The following is an 11,929-nucleotide window of genomic DNA, read 5'->3' as shown; positions in this document are numbered from 1 at the left end:
ATATTTATAAAAAACATAAAATAGTAAGGTGTTATGATTGACACGGTCAAAATATCTTCATCTTTGCTGGTGAGGTTCTGTAGGAAGAGTTGTTGGGTCGATGATCAGTAGTTTTGGAGGATTTATGAACTAATCACTTTTCTTCCATAGTGTTGGGATCAATAGAGGAGAGGGAAACAAATTTTGATAGGTGATCTTAAGACTTGTGACCCCTAGATAATTTGGCTTGGTGCGAAATAAGGTCCTCACGACCCATAGTAGTTGGAAATATCTCCTTATATAGTTCACAATTGTCTTTCCCTTTAAGGAAGAGGTCTTCTCATGGGAGTAATCGACTTTGCTCTTAGCTTCTACAAGAATTTTATTGTATTGCTCCCATGGGATCAATCCTCCTACGAGGTCCCAACAGCTGGGAAATCTATCTCTAAGTGTTTTCTCGATTTCTGAGTCAAACGCAACAACATTCTTCAACACAGTTTCTAGACATTCCTCAACCTTGGCTCTAGTTGCTTCCTTTTGGATCATCTTGGAGACATCTAAGATTTCAATTACCTTGTCTACCACATCTATGGCCCTCAACTCACTAAGTTATTTTTCATTGACATACTGAATGGATATTTTAGTTGTCTTAGTATTCTTTTCATCCTCCTCCTTGGCAGATAGAATAAAGAACTTATAGTCCTTGATTTCAACATTTTTCTCTGCCATCAGGGTCAGGTACTCCTAGTTGTTCTTTATCTCTGCTATTATTGCATCCCATATTAGCTTTTTAGCCTAAATGAGGGACATGTTACCTTTCATCCTGTCTTTTAGTTCAATAATTTCTTGGTTTGCTGCTTGCATATTTTTACTGATTAGTTCTGCATTTGTCTTGGCAATCTCCAGTTGTTTCTTCTTTTGTACAAGGGAATGCTTGGCATTGTCTAAATCCATTTGTACTTTATTGACTTCTCATTCTGAGAGTTGCAACTTGGTGAGGGTCTTAGTGAGCTACTCCATGGGATTTTGAGGATTCTCTTGCATAAGCATTGCAAAAATATGAAAGCCATTTTTTTTGTAGCTTTGATACCTATTGCTTGAGGGCCACCACTTCATTATTCCAGTCTATCAAATCCTTGACTAGGATCTCTTTTGCTTCCTCCACCTGTGCTAGTTCTTTTGACTGCACATGTTCACTAGCAGGCATCTTCATTTTATGCCTCAGTTCTTGGATCTCAGTCTGTGAACTCTAGATAAGAGTTTCTATAACAAATTTGTCTTTTGGGTTCACTCCTAGCTTTATAATCAACTCTTTGAAGCTCTCATTTTGTAAATGCAGAGCTCTATTTAGATTTATCTTGATTTAACTTTGTTGCAACCTTCTCTAATAGCTTTTTAGTTTTGCTATTGGTCATAGCATTCCGACTTAATTCACTATACAACATCTCTCTCACCTGCCTATGAAAGTTAATTTTGTCCAGCAAAGGGACACTTGTTAGGTCCAGAGATAAATCCACAATCCTAAACTATGAGCCTGATGGGAGGGACTGTGTCAAGGGGTGATGTAGTGAAAACTTCATTTGGTTCCTCTCCATGTCAATAGCATCCAGGAGTTTGGTCTAATAGGAGAACGAATGTGATGCCAGTTGTTGTTTCATCTCTTCTTTGACCTTATTGTTTCTTTCCTCTATCACCTTACCTGTTTTCCAACTAGATTCTGGCATTTGTGAGCTCCTAGAATAGATCAGTAGGGCTACCTCTGTAGATGAAGAGGTAGAAGCTTGAGGTGGGTCTTTTAAGATCACCTAGAAGCTTGGTTGATCTAACTTAGTCTTGGTCAACCTAGTTTCAATCTCTTCATCCATTTATTCTTGGGTTTTGACACTTTTACTGGAGTGAACATCTTCCATTTCCACATCTACGGTCTCATCCACATTTCTCTTCTTTGCCTTGTCATTTTCCATTGGAGTCTCAATCTCCCTTTATGTATTAATAGGCAAAGAATCAAAATTATTTTTCCACTCAACTTTTGGCATGGGTTCATGATCATAGGCTGATGCATTAATACCTTTCCTTCTCTTTGATATGATACCATGGAGGTCATAATGCCAAATATCCCCCATTTCAAAATTCAGTTCTTTCAACATATTTTCAGTTGACTAGAGAGCTTGCCTGAAGTTTTTAACGAAGGGACCTATTGGCTTGCCCAACTTGAACAAAAAACCTTTATTAGCAGGAATCAAGTGGATTTGATCCACATGTAGGTTCTATTTGATGAATTCTAAGGCAAATATTCTCATTGGCATAAAAACAGGTAAACGGTAGGGAGGGAACTCACACCCATAAACCTTGATTTCAATGTATTCCTCGAACAAGTACCAATCACCCACCCTGGTGTGCTTACTAAGTTGGAGGATTACTTTTTGCTGAGGCAAAACCATTGGGGGGGAGATATTGTGGATGATTTTGTATGAAGTAGCCATATAAATGGATATGAATTGAGAAAAACCCTCATTATTGGGTTTCCTCTTGAGAACAACATCCCAATCAAAAAAATACTTTCATTGTTTGTGTGAATCCATGAGGTTGAGACCCAGGTATTCAAACTCATCTACATGGGTATATAGGAACAAATAAAACATTATGGAGTAATATTTGAAAAATGAAGTGACAGAAAAATGGTGTAGCTGGAATTTGATGGATTCAACTAGGAAAGAAGGTATATAAAAAAAATCCTCTGGCTGCATCATCATTCTCAGAAACCCTATTGTGGATTTGGTGACAATATTGGCATCATCCTCCCTAAACAAATGGGCAATTACAATGAGAATGCTTTGCAATACATTTGTAAATGTAGATATTGGAAAAGTATCAACAACAAGTAAGGATTGGTGGCCAAGGGCAAAAATCATATGTAAGAAGGCATGCTGCTCCCCAACTAAGAGGTTGTTATAACTATAAAAGAGGGTTGTTTTAGCAAATTTTGTTGGTTTGGGAGAAACTAGGTATACTTGAGCCTTTTGAATCATCTCTGGAGTTATCTACAATATTTTACTCCAGTGGATAATATAAAATAAATTTTCTCCTTGAGATAAGACAAGGAAAGCCACGAAATGAACTTTGGATAGTGATAGATAGATGGTGCGACTTGGTAGTATAACCTTGATTCTACTACAATGAAAGGGTCCTCTCCCTTGACATAATGGTCATACATGTTGAACCGAAGATCTGACAGGTGGTAGGGGTGTAATGGGTCAAAGAATTGTGACTCTTTGTCTATGAGTGAATCAATATTGGACGAGGGTTTTTATTCCCACGCTTTGGGAGTTTTGGGGGCTAATTTCTTCATTTTGAGCACGAGGAGAAAATTTACAGGTAGAAGGCTTGCAGGTTACTTGGTTGACCAAGTGAGAATCGAAGAACGATGTTGGCAGGAGCTCTAGAGCAATATGATTGGTGAATGACATCATAGACCAGTGCAACAGTGGGAGAACTCGACTGTAAGAAGTATGAATTTGAATTCCAACAGCTAAAGGGTCGAGCCTTTATAGGAGGAAGGAAACATTCATCTGACATCATGTGAAGTCATGAGGGGGAAGACATGTGGCACCTTTTACTATCCAATATGAAGCATTTTCATAACTCTTTCCATGTTTTATATCAAACTGGAACATGACATTTATTAAAAAAATAAAGATATTACAATCTTGTTCATAACTTAGATAGTTGAATTTCCATTTTAAGTAAAACAATATTATATCAACTTGGTTGTTACATGCTGAAATGGATTTTCTAGAAACGAATTGTATGAAATGTACATATATCTATAAAATCTATTGCATGCTCAACATGAATACTATACATGTCATTTAAAAAAATTAAGATAAAAAATTTCAATTAAATCTAAACATAAATCCCTATTGATTCTAAATTTTAATTAAATTTTAGATCTATGGGGTTCACATAAGGATCCTCCCTAAAAATAAAACCTCCTTGAAATTTGGTGTACTTTAGAAACGCTAGCACCTCAAGGAAACTAAAACATATATAACATATATGTACACATATATGTACACCATTATGAATCCATCCTAGATCAGAGGGAAACATTTCTCTATTTAAAATTACAAAATTACAAGAGTATTCAACTGTCACATCTATAAATTACAAAATTCATACATTTGAGATCTCTTATACTAGATTAGATTACACTTGATTGCTATAGACTCAGCTTCAAGGCTTTCCATTTGAATCTTCTACTCATATGACCAATGGCTCATAGGAATGCAAGTCTCCATAATATGTTCATGGAATGAGTTTTTCATCTTCCATCTCCTTGGTTCGCCTTTATTAGTTTTGATTTCTATGAGATTGATCTGAGCCACTATGCCTACATGAATCTATTGACAAGATATATATTTGTGTTGGAAATAATACTGAGAGGGGGGGTGAATCAGTATTATCTAGCAATTTAACAAATCTTCCTTATTTGATCTTTTGAATTATTCTTGCATATCAGTACCATAAAATAATGAGCATGAACAAAGAAAATAGACAGTCACACCAAAGAACACAATATGTAAGGTGGAAACCCAATGTGGGAGAAAACCACCTGCTGCAATATGTCTCTATCTTCTTTCAATTTAGAAATTCTTTTACAATGATTTTGTACTGGTGCAGTCCTTTACCAGTACGTAGGCTGCAACCTACAGAGAGCTACAACTCTCTCTCGTTTTCCAGTCTCTCCTGGAAGGGAGCTACAACCCCCTACTTCTTTTCATGAAGAATCAAATGATCAACAAGTATACAACAGTTGCAGTCCACTACAGTTATCAGATCAGTAATCACAAAACTAACCCAGAACACCTTATGAACAGAAAAATACAGTCAACAGATCATCTTAAGACAGGGACACAATTTTTCTTTCTGTGGCCTGCGACTGGACGCAGTTTACCTTCTGCTGCTTTGCGTGCCGACGCACTGTTCTTTAAACTGTTCTGCGTACCGGCGCACCCAACAATACTATCGCGCCGCGTCTTTTGCTTCAAAGACGCATCCAATAATACTATCGCGCCGCGTCTTTCGCTTCAGAGACGCACCTGAGCCCTTACTGTACTGCGTCTCGGCGCACTTCCCCTTCGCTAGACCTGCGTCCCTCAAGATATAAGAGATATGAAGACTTCAGAGCTAACCCAAACAGTCAGATCTGCAGATCTGATCATGCGCCATAGAGATCACAGTCCATTAGAAGATTCGCCCTCATAGATCTGGACTAGATCTCACCAAAAGATATTCAACCAAAGATGATGATAAATCCAAATGAACTCCTTTGCTTTATATAGGCAAGCTCCTCCCTAAAACATGGAACAATACCACGAGCCGACACCATAGAACCACAAAACCGTCGGCTAGATACCACACAAGAAACCCCCACGTGCTTTTCTCTGTCTTGAAATGTGTGCACTGGGTGGACGCACCCCCTGAACGGCTGGCCTGCGTCCCTGGACGCGGGTTCTGCATGGTATACCTGCGGGGATGCACTTTCTGAACAGATTGCCTGCGTCCTTCTTTAAAAATAGAGAGTTGATCATCAAGAATAGTGATCTACCACCTGAATGGGTTGCCATCAAGGACAACACCTGAATCATAATGCCAACAATCTCCCCCTTTGGACTTGATGGCAACCTCATGATCTTTAGCTTCATTCTCCCCCTTTGACATCAAGGGCAAAGGGTATGCTCCCCCTACGCTCATGCTCCTCCAGATCTGCAAATAACCAGAAATCCACCATGAAAGAGATAGAGACATATTGCAGCTATTTCCAAGATCTCCTTCTTCATAATGCCAACAATGCATTATGTGCTCCCCCTGAGCCTATACCACCAATAAGAAGATGTTCAGCAATAAGATGATGCATCAACAACCCCCAGCTTTTGCCTGAGGTATTCAAAAGTGTCTCTGGGCAATGGTTTGGTGAAAATATCAGCAACTTGTTCCTTAGAAGGAACATATTCCAACTTGACCTTCTGTTCAAGTACTTGTTCCCGGAGAAAATGGTACTTGATTGGTATGTGCTTGGTTTTTGAATGCATAACCGGATTCTTTGAGATGCTGATTGCACTTGTGTTGTCACATAAGATAGGGATTGGAGGTGTACAAGTGATTTGATAATCCTGCAAAGTCTGCATCATCCAAAGGAGTTGGGTGCAACAAGATGCAGCAGCAACATATTCCGCTTCAGCTGTAGACAAGGCAATTGAACTCTGTTTCTTGCTGAACCAAGATACCAGTCTGGAGCCCATAAAGAACGCACCACCACTTGTGCTTTTCCTGTCATCCACGCTTCCGGCCCAATCTGCATCTGTATAAGCATGAAGAGTGAGATCTGTATCTCTAGGATACCATAAGCCATAATTTTGAGTCCCTTGAAGATATTTGAAAATTCTTTTTACTGCCTGAAGATGAGTCTCCTTCGGATTTGCCTGAAATCTTCCAACTATTCCAACTGCATGCATGATGTCTGGTCGGGTACCTGTCAAATATAGTAAACTTCCAATCATAGATCTGTAGGTTGGTTGATGTACTGCTGCAGATTCATCATTTGCACTGAGACTACATCCTGTGACCATGGGTGTACATACAGGTTTTGCATCTTCCATGCCATATTTCTTCAAAATCTGCTTGAGATACTTGGTTTGAGATAAAAAGATTCCTCCTTCCTTCTGTTGGATTTGCAAACCAAGGAAATATGTCAGTTCTCCTAGCAAGGACATTTCAAATTCTTTCTGCATGACCGAGGCAAAGCTTTGACTCATAGCTTCTTCATTGCTGCCAAAAATAATGTCATCTACATACACAACAAGTATTAGCAATTTGTCATTTTCAACTTTTATATACAGATTGCTATCTGCTGATCCTTTTGAGAAACCTTGTTGATGAAGATATTTGTCCAACCGGTAGTACCAAGCCCTTGGAGCTTGTTTGAGACCATAGAGAGCCTTTTTCAATCGGCATACAAGATTTGGATCATTTCCAAGAATGAACCCATCTGGCTGTTCAATGTACACTTCTTCTTCCAAGTCTCCATTCAGAAAGGCTGATTTCACATCCATTTGAAATACTTTGAAGTTCTGAAAACTTGAGAGAGCAAGGAACATTCGGATGGCCTCAAGTCTTGCAACAGGAGCAAAAGTTTCTTCAAAGTCTATTCCTTCTTGCTGCGCATACCCTTTACAAACAAGTCTGGCTTTGTTTCTAATTACTTCTCCATTTTCATTCAATTTATTTTTGAAGACCCATTTTGTTCCAATAACATTCTTATCCTTTGGTCTAGGAACCAGCTCCCAAGTGTTGTTCTTTTCGATTTTCTCAAGTTCTTCATCCATTGCTTTCACCCAACATTCATCTTTGCATGCCTCTTTCACATTTTGTGGTTCAGTAGAGGAGAGTAAAGCCAAATAGCTTGAAGCTTCTGCAACTGTTCTTCTAGTTTGTATACCTGCTTCTTTCTGTCCCATGATCTGAGATTCTGGATGGTTCTTCTGAACATATCTGGATGGAGTCTTTTCTTCTGTTCTTGTTCGTTCTTCTGCGTCTTCGTGAGGTTCTTCTTGAGATTCTTCTTGAGGTTCTTCTTCTTCATCATTCTGTCTTTGAGGGTAGCTTTCATCTTCTTCGATGTCTTCACGATGTATTTGCCTAGGAATGTATCCCTTCTCATCAACCACTACATCAATGCTGTCAACAATTCTGCCAAGTCTTTTATTGTAGCATTTGTATGCTTTGCTATGTGGAGAATAGCCAAGAAGAATGCCTTCATCTGCTCTAGGATCAAGTTTGCCAAGCTGCTCCTCAGTATTCTTGATATAGCATTTGCTCCCAAAGATTTTGAAGTGCTTTACCGAAGGAGTTTTACCACTCCAGAGCTCATGAGGAGTTTGAGTGCTGTTCACCCGGACATTTGTCTTGTTGAGAATAATAACCGCAGCATGTGCAGCTTCACCCCAGAAGGTTGCAGGAGTTCCTGATTCATCAAGCATAGCACGAGCCATTTGTTGGATTGTTCTGTTCATTCTTTCAACAACTCCATTTTGCTGAGGAGTTCTAGCTGTAGAGAATTCTCTCCTTATCCCATGTTCATCACAGAAATCGAAAAATTCATTTGAAGTAAATTCCCCACCTCTGTCGGATCTGAGGCACTTAATTTTGTGACCTGATTCATTTTCAACCAAGGCTTTGAAGGATTTGAATTTTTCGAATGCTTCATCTTTGTGCTTCATAAGTCCTAACCAAACAAACCTGGAGAAATCGTCAATAAATAATATCAAGTATTCCTCTCCTCTAGGTGTTCTTTTCCTGAATGGTCCACATACATCTGTATGTACTAGCTCAAGAGGCAGCTAGCTGATCCTTCTTTCTCTGGAAAGTTAGTCCTGGTTTGTTTTCCAAACTGACATGATCTGCATATGGTGTTGTCAGGAATTTTGATATCTGGAAGATCGCGAACTGCCTGATATTTGCATGCTTTCCTTATTTGTGAGAAGCTTAGATGTCCCAACCTTCGATGCCATAACCAGTGCTCTTCATCCTTGCTTAGATAGCATTGTTGTTGTCCTTCTTCAAATATGTATAGATTATTTGGAGTTCTTTTCCCTTTGAGAACTGTTTTACCTGTATCAAGATCACGAACAAGACATCCATTTGATCTGAATATAACCTCGGTTTTTTGATCACACATCTGGCTGACACTTAGTAGATTATGCTTCAATCCATCAACATACAAAACATTTCCAGCCTTAACATCTTCTTTTAAAGGAGCAATACCTTTTCCTTTTATAGTTGCAGGAGTATCATTTCCAAAAGAGACTTTCTTTCCCTTTTCTAAAATAGAATAAGACTCAAGTTTTTCTTTATCACCTGTCATATGCTTCGAACATCCACTGTCAATGTACCATAGATTTTCCTGTCCTTCTGCATAAAATGCTATCCCACATCTTTCTGTTTGAGGTTCCTTTATTCTCCATGTTTTGGTGCCTGAGGCTTGTTCCTTTTTCCGCTCTTGTTCCTTTCTTTCCTGAAACCTGCTTCTGCATTCAAAGTCTTCATGACCAAAATTATTGCAAATAGAACATTCAACTTCATTTTCAAGAGCCGAAAAGCTGTTATAGGTCCCTTTTTGTAATCCCTGTCATACTTCTTTGTTTTTGAGCTTCCCTAGTCATGATTGTTTTATATGCAACACATTGAGCTGCTTTGTGACCAAAGTTATGGCAAGAAAAGCATTGTCCATTGAAGAAGCTTCTGCGGTTATTGAATCTACCAGCCAACTGATTGTAATTTCTATTTTCATCTATTCTTGAACCAAACTGGGAAGATTTTACCTGTGGCTGGTTGTGGCTTTTGTTCACCCTTAAGCTGGATTGCCCCTGGTAGTTTCTGTTTGAAGTTTGTCCCTGCTTTGCTTGATGATCTTCATTGTGCTTTTGCTCATTTCTTCTTGCTGCATCAAGATAACTTTTTGAAGTGGATGCTTGAGAAGTTTCTCCATTATAGCCCAGACCTGTCTTATTTAGTGGAGACCGCTGCACACTGATAATCTCATCCAAAGTTTCAGATCCTTTGACAAACTTGAGATTAATAGCTTTTGTTTTCTCAATTTCTTTTCTAAGACCAACAATTTCACCTTCTAATTTTTCAAGATGTTTTTCCTTTTCATCAATTTGAAATTGTAGAGTATCAATGATCATGTTCTTTTCTTCTATACATCTCTTGAGTCTAGTAATTTCATCATAAAGGTTATCCACATCTACAGCATCCTCATAATCATCATCTTCAAATGCCATTAACAACCTATATTTATTACCTTGTTCATCTTCATCACTGTTTGATAAGCCATCACTATCTTCATGGGTGTAGTAGCTTTTCTTATTTGCACTTTGTTTCTTGTTCCATCTAGCTGGTTCCTTTCCTTTATCCTTATAAGGACATTTTGCAGCATAATGACCTACTCTTCCACAAGCAAAGCATTTGAAAGGTAGCTTACCTCTGAACCTTCTAGAACCCCTTTGAAGATTTCTGACAAAATTTGATTCTTCTTCCTCTTCTTCTGGAACATGACTTGCTTCATAGTGATCTTCTTTGCCTGATGCCTTAAAAGCAGCCTCCCTTCTGTCTGATGGACCTCCCTTTCTCATTTCATAAGCAGTTAGAATTCCATGTAGCTGAGACATAGTGAGAACACGGAGATTTTCTTTTTCTTCTATTGCAGATACTTTAGATTCAAACTTGGGGGATAATGATCTTAGAATCTTTTGAACTACTATAGACTCTTTTATTTCTTCACCCAAATTTTTCATACAATTAACAATCTCATCTACCCGAAGAAAATAATTAGCCACACTTTCATCATTATACATCTTGAGAGTCTCATATTGAATCCTGAGAGTTTGAAGTTTAGCTTGTTTTACCTGTTCATCTCCTTCATAGCTCGTGATCATTTTGTCCCATATTTCTTTTGCTGACTTGAAGTGGATTACCTTCATGAATTCTGTTTGGGATATACTTCCTAATAGAGTACTGACTGCTTTTGCATTTGTTTCATACTTCTTTTTCTCAGCTGGATCTGTAGGAGTAGCTGAAGGAAAAGCATAGCCTGTTTCTACAATGTCCCAAACTTCTGTACCAAGAGATTGAAGATATGCAGTAACTCTTACCTTCCAATAATTGAAGTTTGTCCCATCAAAAACCGGTGGCCTGATTGATGCTTCTCTCTCGTAGTTGCTCATGATGAACGATCTACCTTCAAGCGATCAAGCTTTTCTGAAGGACCTGCTCTGATACCAATTGTTGGAAATAATACTGAGAGGGGGGGTGAATCAGTATTATCTAGCAATTTAACAAATCTTCCTTATTTGATCTTTTGAATTATTCTTGCATATCAGTACCATAAAATAATGAGCATGAACAAAGAAAATAGACAGTCACACCAAAGAACACAATATGTAAGGTGGAAACCCAATGTGGGAGAAAACCACCTGCTGCAATATGTCTCTATCTTCTTTCAATTTAGAAATTCTTTTACAATGATTTTGTACTGGTGCAGTCCTTTACCAGTACGTAGGCTGCAACCTACAGAGAGCTACAACTCTCTCTCGTTTTCCAGTCTCTCCTGGAAGGGAGCTACAACCCCCTACTTCTTTTCATGAAGAATCAAATGATCAACAAGTATACAACAGTTGCAGTCCACTACAGTTATCAGATCAGTAATCACAAAACTAACCCAGAACACCTTATGAACAGAAAAATACAGTCAACAGATCATCTTAAGACAGGGACGCAATTTTTCTTTCTGTGGCCTGCGACTGGACGCAGTTTACCTTCTGCTGCTTTGCGTGCCGACGCACTGTTCTTTAAACTGTTCTGCGTACCGGCGCACCCAACAATACTATCGCGCCGCGTCTTTTGCTTCAAAGACGCATCCAATAATACTATCGCGCCGCGTCTTTCGCTTCAGAGACGCACCTGAGCCCTTACTGTACTGCGTCTCGGCGCACTTCCCCTTCGCTGGACCTGCGTCCCTCAAGATATAAGAGATATGAAGACTTCAGAACTAACCCAAACAGTCAGATCTGCAGATCTGATCATGCGCCATAGAGATCACAGTCCATTAGAAGATTCGCCCTCATAGATCTGGACTAGATCTCACCAAAAGATATTCAACCAAAGATGATGATAAATCCAAATGAACTCCTTTGCTTTATATAGGCAAGCTCCTCCCTAAAACATGGAACAATACCACGAGCCGACACCATAGAACCACAAAACCGTCGGCTAGATACCACACAAGAAACCCCCACGTGCTTTTCTCTGTCTTGAAATGTGTGCACTGGGTGGACGCACCCCCTGAACGGCTGGCCTGCGTCCCTGGACGCGGGTTCTGCATGGTATACCT

Source organism: Pinus tabuliformis, chromosome 1_1, assembly GCF_031772625.1.
Source record: "Pinus tabuliformis cultivar Carrire ecotype Pingquan chromosome 1_1, CPIR1, whole genome shotgun sequence".
In the NCBI taxonomy this organism is placed as follows: domain Eukaryota; kingdom Viridiplantae; phylum Streptophyta; class Pinopsida; order Pinales; family Pinaceae; genus Pinus; species Pinus tabuliformis.
The sequence above is the reverse complement of the archived record's forward strand: the minus strand, read 5'-3'. Positions refer to the sequence as shown.